Raw genomic sequence first — 20688 nt, 5'->3', positions numbered from 1 at the left:
CTGGAGTTCAGAAAAGGCAAATGCAGGGCCCTGCACTGGGGAAGGACCAGCCCAGGCAGCAGCACAGGCTGGGGGTGCCCTGCTGGAAAGCAGCTCTGCACAGAAGGGCCTGGGGGTCCCATGGACAATGAGCTGTCCATGAGCCAGCAGTGCCCTGGGGCCAAGGGGTTCCTGGGGTGCATTAGGGACAGCAGGGCCAGCAGGGCAGGGAGGTGATCCTGCCCCTCCACCAGCCCCAGTGAGGCCTGTCTGGAGGGCTGTGTGTCTCTCAGGACAAGAGAGACATGAAAGAGATACAAGGAGCTCCTGAAGTGGGTCCAGCAGAGAGCAACAAAGACATTTAAGGGGCTGGAGCACCTCTCTTGTGAGACTAAGGGAGCTGGGCCCGTTCAGCCCTGAGAAGAGGCAGCTGAGAGGGGACCTCATCAGAGTCTGTAAGTGCTTGAAGGGAGGGTGTCAAGGGGAGCCAGGCTCTTCCCAGGATTGCCAAGCTTAGGACAAGAGGCAACAGGCAGAGTGTGATGCACAGCAGGTTCCACACGAATATGTGGCGAATTTCTTCCCTGTGCAGTGACCAAGCACTGGCACAGATTACCCAGAGAGGTCATGGAGTCTCCCTCACTGGAGACGTTCAAGAACCATCTGGACAGAATCCTGTGCCAGGTGCTCTGGGATGGCCCTGCTTGAGCAGGGAGGTGGAACCAGATGACCTTCCAGCCTTTCCCATTCTGTGATTCTGTGAGATCGCTGTACCACCACAAAAAGATTCACAAACTCTGTGTCCAGGAAGGGAGGAGACAGAAAACTGCAATTTTAACAACTTCTGACACTAGAGGATGAGCAGAGTATGGAAAATCAACACATCAGAAGGGCTTTGTTTATTTCAGTCACAGACAAACTTCAACAAGACTTCATTTGCATTTGCACAAACAGCAAAGTGTGCTACAGTAAGCTTTTGTAAATCGATTAGCTGGAGGAGGGGAAAGCAGACCTTCCTAGCTTTGAAGAGCCATTTGTAAGCAGGGGAGGAATGTGACGAGTGATCCTATGAGGCAATCCAGAGGAGGGGAGTCCATGCTGCTCCAGAGGACTCCACCTTGGGAGAACCCACTGGGCTAATCCTCAGCTGCAGCAACTAAGGCAGCTTTTCCTGAAGGGCTTGGGGAAGAGATGAGTTTTTGACACAAGTTTGCCATGCTTAGTTTGATGCTTTCATAGAAGCAGCTCCATCTCCATAATCAAGAGCTTTTCTCTTTGCTTTCCTGTTTTGATTTTAAGCTTGTCTAGCCACAGTATTTTGACAAATTTAGAGTGCATCAGCATTAGGGATGTAATATATTCAAGTGATGTTGCAGACAGGCCGTATGCAAACTGAGACAAGTCTGGGAATCCATGGGGTCATGGTGAAGTGCTAGGAAGAAAGGAAAAAACCTCATGGGGAGGGATTATTCACTTGTTTCTGACACAGAGTTTCAAGCTGAGAGAATCAGCTGCTTTGAAAAAGTCTCACATTATCACATGTGTCTCTTCTGATAAAACATCAGGTAACCCTTTGTTCCAGGTGTAAAGTACTCAGCTTGCTTATTGACTGCACAGTGGTAAATTCTTCATTAAAGCTGGTTTCTAGCTGTATCTCAGAAACTGAATGTTCATTTAAGTGAAAAGTGACCTGAAACCATTGCTACTGAGCAATCAGACATTATACAGGAAAGTCTGTGCAAGTCATCAGACAGATTGCAATAAGGTATCTCAGAGGTGAAAGATAAAAACCCAACTACAGTTGGCTTGGCAAAGTGTTCTCAGAGGAACATCTTGCTCCATGAACACTGCCATTCTTAGAAACAGACCAGCTTTAGGCATGGTTTCTAAGATTCAGGGGAGTCTGGAGACTAGACAAACATCCCTTCTTGAAAACAAGAATTTAAATTTTTTTCCTGAACTGAGATGGACCAATTAACCCGGCCCAGAAGAGTGGAATCACCCGAGAAAACTGCCATGACAAGAAGGGGAGCTTAAACTTGTGGTTCTTGCATGCCAACAAACTTTGCTAAGTAATTAGCTCAAGACCATTAGTTTCTTAATTGGTTAGCTATTCCTTCCTTCCTATGTCTGCAAATGAGAGGGTAAATTTTCCTGTGATAGGAAACTCAGTTATAATGTTATATCCTAAGGAGAGTAGTTTCAAAGTGTTTGTTTTTCTCTTGAGACCTGATGAGACAGAATCTGTTTTTATCTCTATTGAGTTCAGGAACTCAATGACCTTTTTATCTACGTAGACAAAAGTAAGGCCATTTCCCAGGCAGGTGATCCCACACCATTGCATCTCCAATCTGTAACTTTTCATTGGAACTGCATTTCACTGCTCTAGCTCCAGCACCTCTAGAGGAGCCTTACATTTCAATCAAGGTAATTTCCAGCCCGTGATAATTTTTATCCCCCTACTTTTGCATTGATTTATAGAAATTGTGATGAAAGATTCAGGAAAAAAAAATCTGTTAGTGTTCAATTACTTCCTTTTTTTTTTATAGCAAGCTGGTTACATTAAGCAAAAAAGGTATTAAACTGCCACACTGACATGGAACAGCAAGCTGACTTAGATTTGCTCTTGGAAAAAGAGTCAGCGGAAATGAATTTATATTTCCTTAAATGTTGCATATGTGCAAATATTCTGAGTGTTCAGTAAGCAGGCAGTTCAGTAAACCTACAGCATGCTATAAAACCTCAGCAGAATCTGAAATGGGAATATTACAGAAAAAGGAGTTATGGGTGCAAAATATGCTTGGACAGAAATCACCATTTCCCTGTATAATTACATAGTTTATTACAGCTGATTTTTCATGCAATTAGTAAATTAGATCAGGATGTTCTAAGTTTATTTTTTCAGCAATCTGCAAAATATTAAAAGCAATAAAATAACAAATCCAGACATTTATATTGAAGTGCCTATGGGGCAAGTTGCCATATTTCAGGCTTACTAAGGACTTTATTGCCAAATCCCAATTTATAGGACTCTGACATAAAATGAATCCTTTTAGTGCAGCTGTGTTTATTTTAGTACAGAGTATGCCTACGTTTGTGCTTTAGTTCAGATCATGAACGTGCTTTTGAAGGCAGATTGTGCAGTTGCTGCCACTTAGAATGCTTTGATTCATATGATGGAAGGGCCTCAGAGGATACTTTTACAATTAACCAGCTTCTTTTCAAATTAAATCAAACTGGAGGATGGGATTGAGGAACACATTTACTGTCCTCCAGCTGCTATGACCATTTTGTCCTTTGAACCAGAGCAGAACTAGTTTGAAGTAAAACTCACCTGAAATGGGAAAAAAAAATGTTCTCAATGAGTCCTCAACACTGGCTGGATCTCTTTCTATGGCACTGAATTTCTTGCATGTGTAGGTACAGCCCCCAGAGGCCCACAGTAAGCACCAAAAATTCCTTTCCATTCCTCATAAGGAAAAAAATTTCAGTCTCAGTGGACAGTGGGTTTCCCAGTCAAGTGCTTTTGAGCCTCTGATATACAAGTGAGATCATAAATTATCTAACTACTAAACCACAGAGAAATTTAATATGATCTTTCCCAAACAGCAATTAACCTAATATTATCCTACAAAAACACCAAAGACATTTCAAACCAGACTGGTGTGTGTCATTAGAATAACACGGCTTATATCACATCACATTCACTGGCTTGCATGAAAACCTCCAGAAAGAAATATCTCCCTTTTGCCTTTATTTCAGACTGTAAGGCCACTGGCTTAGGGACCACAACATTGTGATATGAGAGTGGAAATCCCCTTTCTGTTCATGACTTGGGCTTGCTGCTGTTTATCCATTCAGCAACATCACCTCCCTGTGTATGCTCTTCACAAAAGCTAAGTGTATTTGTCCATACATTTGGCAATTAGGGATTTCCATCTGGAGTTAAGTTATGCACTCTTACTGAAGTGCTTCTCAAGGACATTCAGTCTCAATAATACAAAACCTCCCTACAACAGTAATGGTGTTAACTTCAATGTCAAGTACCTAGATTTGTTAAAATATTTTAAATTTAAATTTGAAATCAAACTATAAAAGTTGTACAGGACATTTTAAGTCAAGTATAAGCTCTGCTTCTATGACCTTAGACTTATCTATATCATTTGGTGGTGATTTTATTTATTTTGCTTGAGGATAATAAACAAGAGGAGTTACAGCAGTTTCCATGCAGCCAGATAAAGATTAGTGCTCCCTAGGACAGAGTTCAAGGGAATGTCCCCCCTGAACCCTGTATCCCCTCAGGGAAGTTTAGTTGTTAACACAGTCTCAAACAAGTGCAAAGTAGTATGTAGCACATACAAATTTCATAGTTATGTAATTATGCAAATCGCACTTACATGAACTATGTCATCCATAAGAGAAAAAATACCACTAAGCCTTGTGGAAAAGAATTTCCTGCTTTTAGAGGCACTAAATTTAGATGTCTAATTTAAGCACCAAAGCAGCCATTATCTGATTCTGTTTATGATCAAAGCAGGGAATAATTGCACCTGTCTCTGCTGAGGAACAACATAATTTTCATAGTGGGTGGAAGCCAGTGATACGCTGGGAGGGATTAGGAAATATATGAGCTGGATGGCAAAGCCTTTGATTCTGAATGGAAACAGATGGAGACCCTGGCACACCAGGGCCAGGGGTTTTCTACCAGCCAGGACTTTGAGGACATGCTGTGTAGACCATATTCAAGTCCTTGCCCACACACGGTAGATCCACTTTTATACCTTGCCAAGAGACGTGTTTCACAGGCTTTTCTGGATTTGATACAAGGATAGAACCAGTCTTGAGTTTCCTGAGTTCCCACTGGCTACATTTTTATAAAGCTGTGACCTATTACTCAATTTTGATATTGCAAATGCACAGTTCACTTTGGTTTGATATGTGTGTGGCATAGTAAGCTTTAAGAGGATGACCCTGGAGTGCTCTAGCAAAGCCCACCACACCAATACAATCCTCTGTGGTACCTGTAAGGCAGCAGGGTGCATTCCACTTTAGTGCCAGGGCCAGCCTCGGAGCTGGTAATCCAAGAACCTCTCTGTAAGAGGCATCTTTCACCAGGCAGCAGCACAGGACTGACCCTAGGAAGTTGTAAGAAAGTGAGAAGCAAATGGTAAAATGGAATATCTGAACATGGAAGGTCCTCCCAGGAGTTCTTCAGAATAACAAAGCTGAGGCAGGACTTCTGCCTGCCTGTCATTTAACTTAAATCATAGCTATTCTCTGACAACACAAGATCAATTTGCAATGCTTTGGAGATTCAGTGTGTATTTGCTTTGCTTGCTTTCTCTTTATTTGGAGAATATAAAATGAGGATAGGAAAAAAACCCAAAATTTTCACAGAAAATCTTGTTCTCAAGGCAGAGAGAAAGCAACTGGAATAAAAAAGCCTTTACTTGATAAGGGATAAGGTGGTACTACAGGGCCATGAACAAAGCAGCACTATGTAAACCAAACTTAACAGAGTCTGATGGGCCAGTCAGGTGTATAAACATGCAGACAGAAATCTGCTTACACAGAAACAAGAAGTGAAGACACTGAAAAACTTTTCAGAGAATGCATTATTGCTGAAAGGTGGGTACAGAGTTTAATCCAGTCTGGGAAAACTGCCTCCACTTTTGCTTTTCCAGTGAAGGAACCTGCTGGTGGCAAAGCAGGAGTTATTTCAAGCCTAGATATGGAGATGCAGGGAACAGAAGTAGTTGCTTATGAGAGGTGGGTGAAATTGCCAAAGATCATGAGGACTGGTTGGGAGTTAAGGCTGAAATAAGTAACTGTGGGGCAAATCCCATGAGGAGAACTGATCATCCTCATCTTACAGAAGACTCATACATTGAGGAATTACTTACCTTATTTCAAAAGTGCAAAATATTTACACAGTAACAGAAGATCCCAAGACATACATTATCTACAGCAAGAGTGGAAAGCTTAGACCACTTTATCATTACACTGCAAGAGAACTTGGTATATTCTGTACAGAGAGACTTCATGATGAATACTTAACATCTTTTGAAAGATGCAGTGTCAAAACCACTAGAACTTCTAGAAAAAAAAAAAAAAAGAGAGGTTCATGAAAATGTCTGTTAAACTTTCTGGTTCTGCTAAGTGGATAAAGTATTGGATAAAGTATAAGGAGAGCCTTACTTATACAGAGGAACCGTAACAGATGCAAAACCAGCTTTCAGTAGTAGGGGGAAAAAATACATGCCAGTGAGAGACCAGGAAAAAAGGCAAGAGAAAATTATTTAAGACTTATCCACAGAGCACAAGAAGAAACTAAATTATGAAGATCTGTGCATCTAAACTCCAAAACTCAACACCTTTTGCCATTCTGAAGATGGAACAAGAACAACAGAGGCTGCAAATCCTGTCAATCTCTGTAGTGGTTTTTTGAGGTGGGCAGATGGGCCCATTATAAAATCATCAGCTTGTACACAGCATTTCAGTATAGTTCAGTTATGACCAGTGCGTCTATTCCCGTGTTTCAATTCCTACTTATTTCCTTTGTAGTGAATGGAGCACAAATGCAGAGACACAGCAATTAAACTGTCATTCACAAAGGCTGAAATTGAAGCACATCTTTCCAACAGAGGCATCTATGCCTGCATTCACATTATTACTAGATCCTTCACTGTTTCCTTTTCAGTGGTTTTACAGTTGCCTAATAATTAGATATTCAGTTCATTGCTCAAAAAACTCCGGGAAACATGATGTGAAAAAGAAAAAAATAAATGAGAAAGTGGTATACCTGTCTGAAGAAATGCAGAGAAAGCCAAACCCCATCTGTCTGCAGTCATCTGCCTGGACATTGGATGTAGATTGTCTGAAAGCTAGACACTTGCAGAGTAGGTAGAGCTACACATCAATTTGCACACCGCAGCACATTAGTTTGCCACAAAGAAAATGTGCTGTTCCATACTTTTGGCTAGCCCTGCCTCATGTTCCATTAGCCCTGGCCATAGGAGACTTGCCCAGTCTTGCTGTTCCCAGATGAAATTTATTCCTGAAATCTATCCCAGCAAACCAGCAAAAATTATCTTAGTTTCTTAAGCTATAATTAGATGTTTCATTCCCATTGCACTGATCTTCTGCCTCTGAGCAAATTTTGTCTTTGTTGCTAGATAGGAATAGTCTTTCCCATATGTAAAAGGTATTCATTAACCATTTTTACTGGTGTCCTTTCAAAATTACAGGCCCCAGCATTTCTCCAATAACACCTGGTGACTGCTGGTTTAAGATCTGCTTCTGCATGCAAGAATTGACTGGCCAAAGAGGACAAAGATACTGGCTCTGCCATACAAATAGAAGTGGCAGGTCATCCTGCCACATCCACCACTGCATCCTCCAGGCTGGGTAGGGAAGGGAAGGACAGGGAGCACAGGTGCAGTGAAATTGAGGGGCAGATAGGGAATAACTGCTAAGAACACATGGAGAAAGGACAGATGATCCTGAGGTTCATAAACTCTTCTGTATTTTTCGAGGCTTAGCAGCATTCAGACAGAAGCAGGAGCTCATTTTATTTTAAAAGATGCTATCTGGGAATTACAGAAATAGACTGGACTCTGACTGGCATTACATTAATCAGCCTCACTATCATTGCTATAACAAAACTCATCTCTAGCTACCCAGGGAATGGCTACAGCTCTGCAGAATACGGCCCCAGCAGAGCATGGTCAGGGAGTACTGCAGCAGCTGATTCTCTAACAGCAGTAGAACCAGACCTGCATTTATCCATCCTGCTGAGCTCTGTGCCCTGCTCCTCAGAAAAGCAGCCTTTGCCATATTTCCAACATGACAGATCTATCAAAAGCTCTGCTTCTTGGTGACACTGCAGCACATAATACCAGGTGCAGAACTAGAGATGATATCAAGGAGCTGCTCAGTTATCTTTGCTTGCTCAAAGTCTGGAAAGTAACAATGATGAAGCTAATTAATGGGAGGCAATTAGTGCAGGTATCTGAACAAGAAAATTTTAAAAAATGAAACAGATCAAATCTGGATGTGGTTATATCTTTTTCTATCTTGTCATGATAATTTCTGTTGAGTTACACATTTGACATCATAGAAAGAATTCAGTTTGATGTGAAGACATTTACATGTAGGCATTCACAAATGCCTAAACCCTATTTTTAGTTAGCAAATGCTAAGGAGCTCCTTAGGAAGAGTTAATTTGGACACCTGCCTGGGATTCAGATGCCTAAACACAGGCAACCCATGCTGTTTGGGGGCTGTGGAGATCCCTGACCAGCCCCTAGCACATACTCCATGGAGTTCTCCTGGACCCCTCTGGTAATGCCCAGTCTTGAGCAGACATTTAAAAAGCAATCTAAGAGACCTCCAGTATTTATATTCTCACATTCAAGGCTGCAGAACCCACTTTTTAAGCATCACTGGAGGTCAAAAAGTACTGGAAAGAATTGTTAGTTAATTTGAGTTCCAAATGAGAAGCAGAGCAGGGAAAAACATTGAGAATCCACACAGCCTGTCTTCTTGACTAAGGCTCTGGAGAGAGACTTGGGACATTCAAAAAGAGCAGCACACTGAGCCAAAATCTGCTGTTTGTAATGTGGGCATCACTATGTGGCTTGATGTCATAAAATCCAGACAAAAACCAATTTCTTAGTTCATGGAAGGAGCCCACAGAGGAGAAACACAAATACCTAAGGCAATGCACTAAGGAGCCTCATGAAATTGTCTAGAAACACTGAAGGAGATCCAAACTGTAAAAATGCAGAGGAGCAAATCTGATGAATCATACACTGCAGGACAGATACTCCATGGGAGAAAGGGAACAGAAAGGTAGCAAGGCTGAAAAAGATCTGAGCAGCATACACAGGAGGAAGAGTCAGAACTGGGATTGTGTTATCCAGTAACAACAAAAAAAAAATAAGCCCAAACTAACAGCCAGTGCAAATTGCACTTTTATCAGGAGCTCCACTGTGTGCAGTCTGTAATACAGAGTTTAGGAGCAGGAGAGCACCAGGACCCCAGTGGGGATCCCATGGGTTTACCAAGTCCTCCTGGGAGATGGCAGGGGCTGGGCAGCCCTTCCTGATGGCATATTCTGGAAAGCACACCCCAAACACTGCCATGTGTCTACCTTCATGCCAGGATGAACTGGAAGGGATCCAGACAAAAGCAAGGCAAATGACAAAGAGCTGGAGGGAATGACTTCAAAGGAAAGATTAAATGAGCTAAAATATGCATAGCATGGCTAAGAAACCACTGTAGGCCAGCAGACAGGGAATACAGAACTGTGAGACATTCTTAGGCAGTGGTATAAAAGAAAAGGTCTATCATTGACAGCAAATAGGCAGGAGGAAGACTTTATCTTCTTATTAATATTCTTCTCCTTAATTTTTGCTCCATATATAGGAGCTTTATCATACCATCATGGAATGCCAGAAGGAGGAAGGACACAAGCACTGAAAAAAACCCCATCTTTCTTACTAGTGTTAATTTGAATTTCATTTTATAATTCATTTAATTTCCTCCTTTCTTACTGCTGTAGGCCAGGCTCATCGTTACACAGGACTAAGGAACCAGTTCTCTCTGAAACCAAGACTATTTCAACAAGGCACATTCAAAATAATTTATGAACATTTCCAGTATTGCTACAAGATTATTCCTTCCTCTGTGCCTTGTTATTTCAGGACCAAACAGTCTTGGAATTCCTTGGGCTCATACAATTTCAATGAAATAATAAATTATATAATGATTTTTCATGAGAATTTCTCCTCCCATCTGTTTTTTGTTGTCATTGTTTTTGATTTTGCTTGGGGATTTTTGTCTGTTCTGTCTTTGGGGCACACACAGAGACATCTGAAAACAGATTCACCCAAGTCTCACCTCTCAGAAGGAGAATCCTTGTCTTGTCATCAGTTCCCTGTTTAGGTCGATTGTCCTCACTCAGGGAGGAGACTTCTTTCCATGTTGCTCTCCCCTATGTCCAAATTCTAATTTTTCAACAGCTACCTTCGTACTGTTTTCTTTATATTAGTTTCTTCTTTGATTACTAATGATTGCATGCTTTTTCCAGTAAGGATTTTTTTTTCCCTAGTAAATCTTTTGAAGATTTCACTCCCACTATGCCTTTTCTTCCTTCTCACACTTTACTCACTGGGGTAATGTGTGCAGCTGTTTTTATGTTATTTTTAATATCAGAAGGTCAGAACCTTGTCTGCATATAATCATACAAGTGAATACACTTAACTCTGAGGAAGGTTTCCTCGGATCATGGAAGACTGATATTCTTCTAGGCAGTAAAATTACCCCCAGTGATATGAAAGAGAAAGACACTTGCTTTGCTAACAAGTCTCTTAAAAGTCTGAGTTAAGAGCATCTCACCCTTTATGTTCAGCAGCCATTTGACCAAGAACTGAAAGAACTGAAAGAAACATCAGTGGATCACAGAAGTTACAGCTGTGCAAAGCTCACACACTGGGAGTTGCTTTGTCTGCTCTATGCCCTACTCTCTTCATTACACTACCATTTGCTTTCTTTTTCAGGTCATAAACTCATTTCCATTCATAATGCAAAAAAGGAGTAGTACAAACCAAGGCATGCAAAACTACATTTTAAAGCAAAATAAGCCTGTGGAACTTATGACAAGTTGGAAATGTTTGAACATCTTCCACTAGAGTTAGCAGCTTGAGCAGTTTGAGCAAATTCATGGATGGATTTTTATGATTTTCCCCATATAAAATTGGTTTTGAGTAAGCACATTTAAGGGAGTGAAATGGTGCATTTTGGCAAAGAGCTTCTGTATGATACATATTTATACTTCTGTGCAATATAATGCATACATTACAACCAAAATTATATTTTACATTGCAATATTTTATATTGTCAAAAATGAGAATTTCTGGGGATTTTATTTTTTTTTATTTTATTTAGAAGTGAAAATAGATGGAATTCTATTTTTTCTACATGACCTAGTAATACCTTTCTTCCCCTTCTTGTTGCTTTCCTGGTGAGCAAGCAATCAAATTTTAAAAGGATAATCTTTTCCCAGCCTTTGGCTATAGTTAACAATGCTACTTAGAGACAGCAGTTTGAAAAGTTACAGTATAATTGATGCAGCATGAAGTGAATCAAGAGGGCAAAGTTGATGTGCAGATATTAACATAATCCACTCCGCACATTCCAGAGGAGTTCCCATTCTTTCCCATCATGTAATTTCCTTATTAAAAACACTTCTACCTTTCCAGTACAGTCCTTTCTTGGATGCACAAATGACAGCCTTTACGTCCTGAAAGACTCTGTAGTCCTCCTTGCTGTCATAGCCTGCACATTTGGAAGAGGAAAATGCCCAAGTTTGGGGGTTCTTTTTGCACAAGGAGCAGTCAACCAACAGGAGCCTCCTTCATGCAGCTGTTTCTACATACATACAGAGCTACAGGCATGAATAAACCTTTTAGCTTCCTAATAACATGCAAACATGTTCAAATCAGTTCTGCATTAGATTGCTGATCCTCATTTATGTTACTGCCTGGAAACATGAAAGTGGCTCAGAGGAGATGCCTTTTATTTTTAAGTTTACTTAATTGTTTGAATAAGCAGACTTTAAAGGGAAAGGGCAAATGAGTTTGTTCTCTGAAGGGATGAATGCACTGCTAGCTTTCCAGTGGGGCACATTGTTTCCTCTCTACTGCACACACACTTTTTAAATTACAAAATTCCAGAATAAAGTCAGATGTTTAGAAACCACCTAAATTTGGGCTCATGATGAAGCTTTCAGGTGCCTGTTATTAGTACAGCTGTTTTCCAAATGTGACCATGCACTTGTGAGATGAACCAGTCTTGAAATACCTCATTTTTCCATGCTTCACTTAGAACCCAGCAGTCACATCTGTGATATCTCACTCTCAAAAACCACACAGCAACTTTCTTCTGCTGCTTCAAATAGTCTCTGCATTCAGCATGGGCACCAGTGTGTGAAGAGGAAGGGACAGAGGGACGTGAAAAAGGAGTAAAGGAGTCAAGTGTGGTGGGGTTCCTCCCTCAGCATCTCTGCTGGATTCCTACCTGGAGATTACACAACCAGAAAGCTCAGTAGCACTTCCCCATATCTCCAGCTGTACTCACGTGGCACGTAGGTCCTGCAGCTGGAAGTGGTTATTTGCCAACTAGACGTGTCAGAGGAGATCCTATAGGATCTCCTTCCTGCCAGCTGTTTTCCAGAATGGAGCCAGTGTTAATAACAGGAACAGGCAGAGCAGCGGTTGCTTAGCACATTGGAAATGAGGCCACTTGCATTTAAGAGCTTATAAATGGATTCAGTTTTCTAATTTCAGGACTTACATTTGCAGGAAAAAACCCTAATTCATCGTATGGTTTTCATTTTTAACCTCTCTGTAGATGTGCAGATCTTTAATTTTCAGTTCTGCGCATACACTTTATAATCTCTCCAAGTATAAACCAGTCAAATGGTCTTCCTATATCTAAATTTAGTATTCTCTGATCAATGTATCTTTCATATGCATGAAAGAACTACCCCACATGCTACTGCAGACTCCTACATTTGCCTGTTGTTTTATTCAGCTGTATTGGATTTTCTTTTTTTGAGCAGTCATAGTCCTTTGACAGTACATAGCTGTCATGGTTCTGTCTCACAGGTTTCTATACATCAGAGACCAGCTTTAAAACTATTTTGACAGGTTAAAAGCTGGGATTTTTCCAGGGACAGGATGGAGAGAAGCAGGAATGAGAGAAGTGAAAAAGAGTATTCCTTGACACCCCCTAATCTCCTCAGTGCAGATGGCACTGTCATTTTCAAGTAGCTTCTGTGCACAACAGCCACTGCAAAAGAGTGAAAGTTGGAACGCTGAAAATAGTCTTTTTTGGGAGAGGAATATACATATCTGTATGTTCATCTATCCAATATGCCCAGCTGTGAATGCACAAGCAGACAAATGAGCAAAGCTTACCTTCCCACTTCTTCCCCTTGTCCATTCACTAAAATTAATTGTTCCCCAAGATGCTGTAGGCCACATTGTTAATTATTGTCTCTCTCTCCTGCACCTGAGGCATCACACTGGTTTAGAAAACAGCCTGCAAACAGATGGAGAGCTGCTGGAGATGAATCTGAAGGTACGAGGGAAAAAAATAAAAAGGATACAGACTTTATGGTACTGCAGGCTCAGATGGTCTATTAATTTTCAATAATATTCTGGAAAGGAAGGAGGTCTCTACATGTTTTTAGGCTTAATTTGTTTTCAAAAAAGGAGTTACAAGAGCCAATTACTTTTATGATTTCATCACAATCACTTACATTTAAAGAATATTTATGGGAAAATATTCCAATCAACCTTGCACCAGCCTTGCTGTTTGTCAGACAACCCCTCCCCCCATGGGCAGCTGTGCATGCACCCTGCCTGACAGGACCAAGGCTGCCTGTCTTGCAGACCAGACAGAAATGCCAGCTTGAAGTGGGTGCTGCATGCAGCCTCTTGCCTGCTGCCTTAATGCCACTGGCTCATCCCCAGCACCAACCCCAACAAGCTGGTTCTGCCACCATGTTGCCACAGAAAGCCACAGGGCAGCCTGGGGCAAAGCTGTCCCTCACATGCCCAGGCTGCCCCCATCCCATTTGTGTGAGGCAATGTCCTGATACAATCCCAACAAAAGTGCTTCTCTCTTGGATCCAGTCTGACAATTAACAAAAAGCCACTGCAGTTGTTGACATTGTCTGGTTTTTCATCTTCCCAGGCTGAGGATCAAAGTTGGTACAGCCATAACAAGGAGGCAGGGATGCCTCTAATGGTGCTCAAAGCTGTCCTGTCCTACTGAGGAGGGCACTGCAAAGGCACACAAAGCACAGGCATCCAGACCTACCTGATGTGCACCATGCCAGCTTCAAAACAGGTAAAAGGGTTTCCCTTTCATAAGTACTTCAATGTGATCATTTTCTGTGTAAAAGTACCCAAGAGATATATCCAAAAACCATAAGCTCTTCTAATAGAGCCATCTCACTCTCTTCAAAGGGAAAACTATTGCTGCACATAAGGAACAGTTACAATTTCTAAATGGGGAAAAAAGCCTTTCAGACTTGGCTGTAAGTTCAGCTCTGCACATTAGCCAAATTACTTCAGAAAGGCAGTGAAAAAGTTATTAATAGATTTATCAAATTACTATCCAAAGGAATGCAGATATTTTAGCCAAGAAGCAAGAAAGAGCAAGTTAATTATACCATGACCAGCCCTCTGATCCATATAGGAGCAAGGAAGAAGAGGTTATGCCTAAAATGCAGTGGCCACTCTTCCTTTTCCAGTGTTGGCATTGTGCATATTTTGTGGAGCAGAGTCTACTTGGCAGAGATTGGTACACAACTTGTCGAGTGTTGTACACAGTGTCAGGCTGCTATATGAATGTGTAAAGGAACTCTGGAACTTAAGTATGGTGTCATTTCCTCCAGTAACCAGTTTCTGCATGTAAGTATTTTGCAATCGAGCAGAGATTCTCAAGTGCCATAACTTCATTAAATTCTTGCTGCTACAGAAACAACTAAATGCATAATGTATTGTATATGCTTCCATACATTTAGCTTAGATAACTAAATCTACTGTCTCTCACTCTTTTAAAAGCTCATTAAATATAATAAATATGTCACAAGAATCAGTCTGTATCACTATTACCTGCACAGGTTAATACACCGTATATTGTTGCATGACCTTGGGATTCCTAGTCAAGGATTCTTAATCTGCCTTTTCTCCTGTTCTGCAGATGGTGCAAAATATGAACAGTTAAAGCTGGTAGGGCTGAATATGTCTCTAGCTCCTTCTCTCTTTGCAGAGGCAGTATCAAGGCCTCAGACACTCCATCTGCCCCATGGGTGACAGGTGGAGGTAAAGGTGATTTCTGCTAAACCATCTTCCCCCTCAGTGCTGCAGAGGATGAAATGGGTAACTGGCCAGTGGTGGTGCTTACCCAGAGCACTGCAGACTTCCCAAAAGCAGTGCTGCAAATAATACCAGAAAATAATTTGATCTGGAAAGGACAATCTATTCCAACACTATTTTAGATTCCTTTCTTTCTTCAGTCAACCCTTTGTTTTATTTTGGACAACAGTTCTTTGGTAAAATGCAATTGTCTTTAATGAATTGCTTTTCTGAGCTGTCACTGTCATTGTACTGAAAATTCAGGGTGATTTATTTGACCTGTAGCAGAGGTGTAAGACAAAAACTTTAGCTCTTCTCCATTCTAACAGGAGTATTTGCTCTGGTAGGATCAGTTCACTGATGGGGGCTTTTTGCTATGGATAGCACAAAAGAAAGATGCCAGTATTTGGCTACCTATCAGACACTAAGGTTTGTAGGCTGAGCTGAGAACAAACTTGTCCAATGGTGGTGATATATCACAGATTCTTCTCTGACTCTCATAGGCCCAAGGACGCTTCTTTCATTACTGCCTTTTATGAGGCAAAATGAGAAAAGATCTATGAAATCAATTCACACTCTCAAAATGGTGCTTTAGTCATGGGTCACACAATTAGCCACATCTGCAAAGCGGTACATTTGCTGATTGCTAAATTCTCACCTCCAAGAACCTGGGCTAAATTTTAGTTTAAACACTTTAGTATATGAAAAAAATGTTGCAATTGCACACCTAAATGCCAGGTATTGCAATGAACATATGAGTAAAGGAAGGTTTTTTTCCTCTGGAAGAAGAAGAAGGTTGTGGCTGAAGGTTCTGGCCTGTTCTGTATCATTTGTATCCCCCAAGATATTTCTATCCTTCAGAGCCACAAGATATTTCTGGGAAGAGCTGTATCTCAGCCAGACTTTATCTGTTAACTTTTAACTCACACTCGATACAAAAACCTTTTACATCCCAACAAAATAAGATTTTGCCTCTAGCATCAATTATCATTCATCTGGCTTTTGAAGAAGTTGACAGGTCTGTATTGTCCTTGCTCTCCTTTTTCACATATCTTGAAAGATATTTGCCATTCATTCACCTCATGGCACCTCAACATCCTTCTCACTTCTCAAAGATATCTGCTAACAAGGCTTTCAGACATCATCAACCCGCTTTTAAAAACTCAGCAATGACACCCATAGGTGCAACCTGATTTAAAATTGTCTTAGCCAGTTCCTGACCCCTTATGCTGCTAAGTAAGGTTACAATTTACCCACAGACTACTTCTGTATGCATGTAAGGCCTGATGCAGTTACATAAGTAAAACATGGTAAGCAGTCTTCTTGTTCTGATGATTAGCAATAATAAGGCTTCGTCTAAAGTGCTGGTATTTAAAAAATCTTAAGAGTTGTCAATAGACATCCCAGATTTTGTTGTATGCCTCAAATGGATAATTTAGGACACCCTTCAGTACAAGGCTGTCAGTGACATCAGTAACCTTGCTGAGCTCACAGAGAATGATCAGCCCAATGCAGAAAGGACAAAATAGAAAGCAAAACCAGAATGGAAAACAAACAAACAAACAAACAACTTCTCTGTCATAGCAATTAGCAAAGCAATCTTTTGGGGGATGATCTCAGCCCAGACTGGCATCTGCTCCTAAGAGGAGAAAAAACAAATTGAATATCGGACAGGAGTAAAATGTTTCAGCAGAGAGGGAAGACTTGCTCTAAATTTCAAACAGGAGACATTGCTAAAAAGAAAGAAGAAAGAAAGAGCATGAGAAAAGCCTACTAGGAATGAAAAAAAGCTAACATGAAGGAAAAGGAAAGCAAGCAGGGAGGACAAAGAGAGCTGCATGAAGTAGTTCTATGAGGAGACCATGTCAAAAGATAAAACCAGTGCAGCATTACAATGGCACTTTAGTAGAGGAGAGAAATCCAACCCAAGAGTAGCCAGAAGAAAATCCAGAGGTATTTAAAGCCTTCATTGAATGGAGGCACCATGAGCAAAACTGTAAGGAAAATAACAAAATTTGCACTAATGTCTCAAACATTCTCTCATAAAATCTGAACTTTCCCCAAATCAACACAGTCAAAATAGCTAAACTATTTGCAGTACTTACATGTAGTGCCTGCACCTGTCTATAAGAGTTATTATTAATTTTCTGTGCATAGGTCATGTAAAAAGTCACGTAGTTTCCCTGTGATTTAGTTTCCCATCTGCAAAGCTGCCACCTCTGCTTCATTAAAGGCAAAGAGGCAAAAAGTTGACAAGGAAGAAGATAAATAAAGAAGGACAAAGCAGACGATTTAATGGCAACATCAGGCTCAGGTCCAGATTAAATTAAAAACCATATAAAACAGTGAAGCAGTTAACTGATATATTTTATTACAAAAACATAAGTATCTTCCAAAATATATCTGAAAAGGGAACATGACAATTCAAAATATCAGTATGAAATTAAATTCCTCTCTTTTCTGTAGGCATTCACAGGCTCTGCTTCCCTGTTGCCTCCCTTCTAGTAAGACTTTCCCCCTTCTTTACTCTTCCTAATTGCCAAGGTTTAAAGGACACTGAAGAGCACAGGATGGGTTCATTAGAATTGCAAAGCATCACTGCATTCCATTTGCAGCAGGGCACCATTTATCTCTGTTGCCACACCATACTGTGAGGTGGCACCAAAAACCAGACGTTGCAGTCCAGAGCTAGGGAATGCTAATCATCCTACATCAGACCCAAACCATGCAGGATTCAAGGTTAACTGTGGTGGAGAACATCTGTTCAAGGCAATAAATAACTCCCAAAGGCAAACAGGAGTGGGCTTTAGATTTTCAACAAGACCTGCTTCTTTCTGTTGGCTTGGAAGACCCAGGTCAAATTCTTGGCCATTTGTTTCAATTTCTTGTGTCTACAAAACCAATTCTGTCCCCTTCCTTCAATGGAGGGCACAACTACCTCTCCTCAGACCTTTTGAAGGCTTGTTACCCATGGTAAAAATTGTTAACCAGGTTGTTACCCATGGTAAAAAAAAAAAAATTAACATGACCATGTCTTTCTTTGCTTAGTTGCCACAAAGTAACAATATAAATTACACCTCCTGCACAGACCTCAGCACAGCATCTATGCATAAATAGCATCCTGTAGTTTGGCCAAAGGAATCTGTCCAGCCAGTTGCCCAGGTTCACCCTGTCCAGACTGATACCTGAGTTTAGTCTACCTCAGAAATTCTACCTTTCCATAACATTTTCTTTAAAATATTTATATTCTAATGTTGTTAATATTAAATGCCACACATGTGTCCTGTCTTACTGCAAAAATAGGCAGAACTGGAAAAGGTACTCAGTCAGCACTACATTGTGGTGCCAAAGCACAACTAAGAAGTAACTATCAGGTTGCCAGATCAGAGACTGCACATTAAGTTACTTTGCATTTGGTCTAAGTCTGTAGTCCTGCTCTTATTGTAGTCTACAGCAAGCCTGCAGTTAATTGCAGCAATAGTAAAATGTATTTTAGGGAACCACCATAAAGAGGTAGGCTGGATCATCTAATGACACATACGTATTTTACTAAATGTGTTACTTGTCAAGCTAATTAGTTACCCTGTAAATGAAAAGGTCAACCCTGCATAGCATTTGCATCTCATCTTTCTCAGTCAAATTTCCTGTGCATGGTAGGAGGAAAGAAATAAATTCTACTGAAGTTGCGAACTGCTGATAGGAGGAACAATTTGGCAGGCAGAGAAAAATTTTAAAAAAGCTGTTCAAATCTGATCTGAAGCTAAGAACATGGAACATGTCCATCAGGAAGACACCAATCCCATGGCCACCAGCTCCATATTGTACAATTTGTTTCAAATAGCTCTGCAGCCAAGCAATACATTGAAACTGTCAGTCACACTTTACACTTTTCCCACTGCTTCTGCTGCTCTTTACTAAGCCACATATGCAAGTAGAGGAGAGACAAGGCTGATGAAATCACTTCACTGCACCAAGGCGCTACTTTTGACCCCAAATTGCCACTCTGTAGAGAAGTTCCCTGACAAGCCACACTATCGTGTGCACACTCCACTGCGTGCATATTTCCCCCTATTTCTATAGCTGGAGGAGAAATCCATCACAATATAACTATTCTACATCTGCAGCTCACTAATTTTGAAGCTCTCAGGGCCTTGCACATCTATAGCAGCCCTTTTCCAATACCTCTGTCATATATATACATCTGAAGTATGAATACTTGGCACAATAACAAATACTTGAGAGCTATGGACAAAGCCATCAGCAAGAGGTTAAAGAAAAAACATCAGAAGCCTTCCTGGGGAATATCAAACCAAAATAAACAGAATGTTTCAGGGCAGTCGGCAGATTAAGCAGGAACTTAGGAATTTTTTTCTTTTTCAGAGAAACATCCAGCTTTGTGTTTCAGTCTGTAAACATCCTATGCCAGAAAGGGATCTTCAGAGACTTTTTGTCCTTGCTAAAGGGCTTTACTTAATGGGGTGTTACATGAAAAAGCCTATCTGTCTTTCAGGAAAATGTGCCCTGCGGGCTCACTGAAACACTGGCAATATCTAGAGGAAAAAGAAAACCAGGATATGAAATATGTCCTGGCTATTCTAGGTTTAAATATAGATTAAGTCACTCTGCCAGGACTGAAAACTCTGGTGTCATAAATTTCACAGTAACCTGTGTGCATTAAGTAGATGTCAGGGGACCCTGCTCCCTTCAACAGGAGTCACATCTTCCAAGCAGAGAATCTCACTGTCAAAGGCTGGAGCCTTGCTTGCAGAAGCTGCCCCAGCCAGCTCTGAGCTCACTCTGCAGACAGGCTCTCCACTGCAGGGAAGCCACGGGATCCTTACAGCCCCCTGCCCATGGGCTGACCCCTGCAGCACTTCCACTGGGACTGACACAGGAGCTGGGAATTTAAAGCCCTTACACCTACACTGCAAATGGTTACATCACTTTCCAAATGACAGGTCCTTTGAAATAGCTGAATTATGTTGGACTATTTCCTTTGTGAGTCCTTTGGTAAGAACTTTGCACCCCACGTAGCAGGCCTATATGTAACAGGAGCAAGTCTTAGCTTATAACTTGTATTTCAAAACCCTTCATTCCCCATATATTTGACCAAAGTTTTAACTTCAGATGTACTTAAAGATGCCTTTTTTTTTCTGGTGCACATACAAGCTTATGCACAGGTAGCACTAGGAATCAATTAATCCATTTTAAGGGGAGTGAACACATACTCAGTTCTAGGATTCAGAGAAGACACACCCCCTCCATGTATTTTTCATCAGGCAGGATTTTCCTGAATCCAAATAGCAATGAATATGGCACTCATGTTCACCTTCCTCTACTCATGGTTCATGTAAGAAATACTTCCTTCTGGCTTTGAGTTACCCATCTTATCTGTCAGAAGGGATAATAACTCCTCTGTGTTACATCAACTTGATTACCTAGAAAGGAAAAAAAAAAATCCTGATTTTACTTGTAAGTCTTGCACAAGAGAAATTTAGGAGATAGCAGTAAATTTTTAAATCTCTTTCTTGTATGATCCTGGCTAAAAGGTCTCTTTCTTCCCTCCTTTGATTTTGACTTGGTTCAAGAATATCTGCCTTGTATGCAACTGCTGAAATCTCCTGGAACCATCAAAAATCCCACAATATGTACAATTGTGGAATTAATCTGAAAAGGTTTTGGTGTTAGGAAGGCAAACATTCTGTGTCAACTTCATCATTTTATGAGGAATATTGAAATTCCCAGTGTTTACATCAAGGACCGTAGTACCTTTAAA

General features: G+C 40.8%; 1 long non-coding RNA gene across 7 annotated transcripts in view; it reads right to left on the bottom strand.

Moving 5' to 3' along the window:
* The window catches only part of LOC135445204 (uncharacterized), a 305400-nt gene that overhangs the window by 147380 nt on the left and 137332 nt on the right, over positions 1-20688 (bottom strand). For 6 of the 7 annotated variants that reach the window (XR_010439482.1, XR_010439483.1, XR_010439477.1 and 3 more), the window contains one exon: positions 12963-13086. The exons of the other annotated variant lie outside the window; for it this stretch is intronic. This is a non-coding gene — a long non-coding RNA (uncharacterized LOC135445204). The remainder of the gene's footprint in view (positions 1-12962; positions 13087-20688) is intronic. 7 annotated transcript variants of the gene reach the window in all.

The sequence above is a fragment of the Zonotrichia leucophrys genome, chromosome 1 (assembly GCF_028769735.1).
Source record: "Zonotrichia leucophrys gambelii isolate GWCS_2022_RI chromosome 1, RI_Zleu_2.0, whole genome shotgun sequence".
In the NCBI taxonomy this organism is placed as follows: domain Eukaryota; kingdom Metazoa; phylum Chordata; class Aves; order Passeriformes; family Passerellidae; genus Zonotrichia; species Zonotrichia leucophrys.
The sequence above is the reverse complement of the archived record's forward strand: the minus strand, read 5'-3'. Positions and strand labels throughout refer to the sequence as shown.